General features: G+C 35.6%; 1 non-coding gene across 1 annotated transcript; it reads left to right on the top strand.

Annotated features, from left to right (window-relative positions):
• The first annotated feature begins 3,894 nt into the window (after nt 1-3,894).
• On the top strand, nt 3,895-4,001 carry LOC121225994 (small nucleolar RNA R71). The gene has a single exon (XR_005923894.1). It is a non-coding gene; the product is annotated as a small nucleolar RNA R71 (small nucleolar RNA).
• Nucleotides 4,002-5,579: the final 1,578 nt, after the last annotated feature.

Here is a 5,579-nt window from a genome sequence, read left to right as displayed (position 1 = left end):
AATTTTTTGAGTCTTCTTCGTGTCGGGTTCCTATATAGAAAACTTAAACAAAACGCAACATAACTAATAATCTACTATTAATCATATTCCTACAAAGTTAAATTAAAATCATCAAAAGATTAATACAAGTCTTTTCAAAAAAGGAATTATAAAGATGTTCAATCGTCCTCCTCAAAATCCATCTCCTCGCTTCTGTCTCCCTCTTCTTCCTCATTCTCTCCTTCCCCTTCGCTGTCATGCACCTCTTCCTCCTGCTATAGATTTGTGGCCCAAACATGTAAGGTGTATAAATGGGCACCCAGATGTTATTTTACCTAGCAAATTCTTGAATTATTGGTCGTGACTTTTGCATCCATTGTATCATCCAATCTAGCTTTGGATGACTACTCTCATCAGTTTCTTGTTGAGCTCGTGTCAACCTTTGTGATGAAGTTGGTGTAGTTGTCACTTATTATTGTCGTTTGTTCTAATCTTTTATTCGTTTTGCTCACAGCTCTATGTATTGTTCGAACAAGGTGTCACCGATAATACTTCAGAAAGGTTTTAATGACTACTCAGTGGATGTTATAGGTACACCTGCCTTTTTGCATAAGGCTATCACTAAGTGGGAAATGTAAACTCCCACTTTTTGGCCATTAATACATTTTTTGGTGGATCCATCTGCCAATACATACATGCTATTTCTGTAAAATAACATAAAGTAAAATAGCTCAAAAATTATTAATGTAAGAGACGTTTAAAGCAAGGATGACTCGTGTTCATACAAATTGGATCTACATTTTATCCTCTAGAAACATAATAGCTTCATGAAAGGATGTGGGAATATTGGTATCTGGGCGATATTTTTGTCCGCCCCTTCCTTTAGTTAAAATGTTTATAATGTTCTCCATATCTATATCTTGAAAATACTCTATATCAGTTTCATCGATAAAATCTTTTTCATAATATAGAGCATTATAAAAATCACAAATAATTCGAGTGGTTATTCGCACTTCCTTCCCTCACACAAGTACTATTTCCCACATATGGCCTTCAGTATTTCAAGACTCTAGGTCCCATAAGGATGCATAAAACTCTTGAACAATAGGGACCACATCATTATCTGTTGGGATCGTCCAGAAATGCTCCCACCTATGATATCTAACTAATGGCCATATTTCCTCACAGAGAATCATGGATAAATCAAATCACCTCTTTTAAATAAATATTTTTTCCTTAAAGTTCATTAAAATATTTTCCAATATTTGGATTCAAAAACCTAGAGGGATTTTTAACCATTCATTGGTTTGTTTCCATAGTTCTTCTAACTTTTCTATGAGGCATTATTACAAGACTGAGAACGAGGGAAAAATTCAAGAAATTCAATGAAATAGTAAAGAGTATTAGATTAGGAACCCTTAACCTCGTAGAATTTGTTTGAATTCCTCATTTCGTGTGGTGTCTATGGTTCCTTGAGTGTTCTCGTTCCTTATGGCATCGAGTATGATTGAGGTATAGAGGTTTAAAAAAGTAGAGATTTAGGGTTTATGATTTAAGGAGTTATAAGAGATTTTGAGAGGGATGAGAGGAAAAGGACTTAAAATATGTTTAAGGATATAAATAATATGGTTTTAGGTTAAAAATGAGAGGTTTAGGTGTGTAAAAGGTAGGTGCAATGGGTTTTAGCATCGTCGAGTTGTGCTATCTGGTCGGTTCACCTATAAAAAATTGTAGTGATGTCGCGACACAAGGGTTCTATGTCATGACATCCCTGGTAGTTTACCGATGTCATGACATCGGGGTTTGATATCGTGACACACTTTAGAATTTTAGATTTTTAGTGTATTGGCTTCAATGTCACGAAACTTAAAGTCCGTGTCACGACGTCGAGAGGATTTTCTCAATTTTAAAAACTACCGTCGGTGTTGCAACACAGGGTTCCTGTGTTGCAAAACTGGCTCTGTTTTTACTCAAAATTCCATTTTCTAATGTGCTATAGTTTCTATAAAACACAAAGTTAATGAAATTAAAATCTATCAAAAATAGTTAGCTAAATATACAATAATTTACAAGATTTTAGCATCAATTCAAATAATTTAAGTTTTACTATCAGATGAATCCGATAGTATCATCAAGTCACTGACGGACGATTCTTCTATTCTATTAGTATTAGTCTATTGTCCGTTGTGCCATTCCAGCTTTCCCCACTTGTCTCTTTCCTTAGACCTGTTTCTTCTTTCTGTATGCATAAAAGGAAGTATATCCCTTGGCTTGGGAGTGTTAGAAACAAATAATTTGTTTCATTTTTCTCATAACTTCCTTCAGCGTTCCTTGCTTTGTTGATTACCACAATTAAAGATTTCAATCTCACCATTAATTTTCATGGTTAATTCATTTTTCTAAATCAATTGTGGGCCTTGAAGGGGCTAGAAAAAGTCTTCCTAATAAGATCGGTATCTCTCGATCTTCTTCGAAGTCAAGAACCATAAAATTTGTTGGGATAATAAAGTTGCGCACCTTGACTAACACATCTTCCAATACACCTTTCGGTTGTACTGAAGACCTGTTAGCCAATTGTAGTGTTATCTGAGTAGTTTTGAGATCCCCTAACCTGAGTTTTTCAAAAATGGATAGCGGCATCAAATTAATACTAGCTCCTAAGTCACATAGTGCTCTATTAAAATGAATGTTCCTTATCTCGAAGGGAATTGTAAAACATCCCAGGTCTTTCAATTTTTAGGGAACTTGTCTTGAAATAATAACACTACAGGAAGTGCTTAGATTAACTTGTTCACCGACCTTAATTTTCCTATGCCTAGACATAATTTCCTTTAAGAATTTAGCGTACTTAGTAACTTTCTCAATTAACTCTATTAAAGGTAGGTTAACATTTAATGTTTTGAACAAGTTTAGAAAACTTACAAACTTGTTTTCATCCCGTTTTTATTTTTCTTCTAGCCTTGAAGGGAATGGGGTCTATACAACAACAGAATCTTTAGTTATCTCTTTTTCTAGCTCAACTGTCGGTGCAATTTCTTCATTTGTTTCTGGTTCATCTTTAGCCTCTAGGGATATCTCTTGAGGGTCATCAACATTCTCCATATTTACCTCAAGAGTAGGGCTTTCTGGGCTACTCAGTACTTCACCTGATAGGACCTCCATTACTTTTACGTGCTCCTTACCATCCCCCTGAAGACTATTTCTATATTACTGGGAATACCGATACCAATTTTTCTTTTGATGTCACCCATCATGCTCATTAATTGGCTCATTTGATTGTCAATTTTAGTCAATTTTCTGGTTGAATTGGTGCACTCAGGCTGCACCTGCTTTACATCTATTCTCATTGATTGCATTTCTCCTCCGATACTATCCAGACATGGACCACGTGCAGTATGGTCACTCGGGTTGACCCTGTCCTAGGGTTTCTGCAAATTGGGAGGTTGATAGTTAGTATTTTTAACTTGAATCGAACTATTACTTCCTCCTTGATGTCCTTCCCATCTCAAATTCCGGTGATCTCTTTAGTCAAGATTGTAGGTATTTAAATAAAGGTTCCCACCCCTATTTTCGATATAATTCACATCCTCAGCAGGATTGTTGATATAGTGGAAAAGTGATTTGTCTCCTCCACCCATAAATGGTGCATTATTTACAGATTTGGTACGGATAAGTCTATCCACTAACTATTGATACCTGTCATCCTCTTGAATAGCTTTTACTGTAACGGCTTTCTAGCCATATGTAAATCATTCAATTGGCCACTAGCAAGAGTTCAATGTCATGTTCTCAATGATTTCATACGCGTCCTTATATGTCCTATTCATAAGAGCTCATTCTACTACTCTGTCTAATCCGAATCTGGCATTCACATCCAACCTATTATAAAACACCTGCAATTGCAAACACTCAGGGAATCTGTCGTGCGGGCATTTCTGAATCAACATTTTATAACATTCCCAAGCTTCATGAAAGCTTTCTCCTTCCATTTTTCTAAATACAACAATTTCTCTTCTCAGTTGAACTGCTTTACTAACAGGAAAGAACTTCTGTAAGAAGTTTCCAATGAGTTTGTCTTATGTCATGATAGACCCTGATGCCTGCGAATCTAACAAAGAAAATAATTATCATCCAAAGAAAAGGGAACCAACGGAAGACGAATAGCGCCATCAATGACCCCGTTATACTTAAAAGTATAAAAAAAGTTGGAGAAACAGTTTTAAGTGTTGATTTGGATCTTCTATCATTGTGCCCCTAAATTGTAGATTATTATGGATCATTTGAATCATTTCTAGCTTAATCTCAAAATTTTTAGCTATAATTGTCTGCCTCATTATGCTATTCTGAACCATGTCGAAACTTGGTAATGCATAATCTCTTAAGGTTCTCTCGTTATGAGCCATGTGTAAGTTTGCAGGTAACTATGGCACTGATGGATCTTTTAAAGGGTTATCGTTGGTGTCGTCGAATAATGAATTCCGGCGTGGTATGTTGGCTACAGCCGGTGGTGGTGGGTCTTGCATCTGTTGCTACTATTGTTGTTGCTATCGATGATTTCTTCGAATTATTCTTTCTAGATCTATGATTGCTACTATAGGTGTTCCCCTACTATGAGTCATACATTAAACCTAGAATGAGAAGATTGGTAAGAATAAATTAATTAAAAATCGTATCTATAACCTAAAAATTTCCTAATTTTTCTTTGAAGTGCAAAAGCTAAAATCAATCTAGTAACATTGCCTCCCCGGCAACGGCGCCAACAACTTGACCCCCTTTAGACGTACTAACGTCTAGAGTGTGAATACTACAATTAAAGATAAGGATATATGGGGCGGTATTTGTAAGTATATGGGTCCAGTTGTAATATTGTTACAACGGAGTAGGTGAGTACTTCGAGGATCGTACCCAAGGGAGGCAAGTGCTAGGTCAATTTTAACCTAAACACTGAAAGATCTAATTAGTACTTTCATTTAATTATAATACGAAGGTAAAATAAAAGGAGTTTTTAAGATTTTTATAATAATTAAATAAAATAACATAAAGAAATAAAATTCAAGAGATCAAAGAATAGATAAATCATATCTGATTATGGGTGATTAGCTCGCTTTGGTAATCCCCCATCAACTACCAATTCAGGTTCCTCGTCAATCAACTAGTCACTATCCGAACAGGATCTTCCGATATTCCACTCAAATAATGAGTTAGAAAGGACTACTTATCTTTCGACCTCACAGTCTAGACTGGTTTCGGGTGAAGGTGTTCACATATAGGTCATACCAATTTATTGTTAATTCCCACCTTGATAGCCTCCTAGGGTTGCCAGGCCTAAGGTTTTAAGCTCTTCCTTTCCAAACAACTAATTCATTGAGTAACCCTACAAAATAGTTGATAGGTCATACTTCCACTCGTTAATAGATCTAACTTTTTTTAAACTTTCCAAATGTTTCCAATTTAGTCTCGGATTGTTTCTCAAGTATTTTTTATGGCCTCGAAGGCTCGATTAAGGGACGATATGTATGTGAATGAATGGATTATATCATGTTTATGTCAATGTTTTAAATGTATTTTTAATGTTTAGTTTGTATGGTAATGCTCCGTAA

This window comes from Gossypium hirsutum, chromosome D13 (genome assembly GCF_007990345.1).
Source record: "Gossypium hirsutum isolate 1008001.06 chromosome D13, Gossypium_hirsutum_v2.1, whole genome shotgun sequence".
NCBI classification, from domain to species: domain Eukaryota; kingdom Viridiplantae; phylum Streptophyta; class Magnoliopsida; order Malvales; family Malvaceae; genus Gossypium; species Gossypium hirsutum.
Note: the sequence above shows the minus strand (reverse complement) of the source record. Positions and strands in the feature narration are given on the sequence as shown.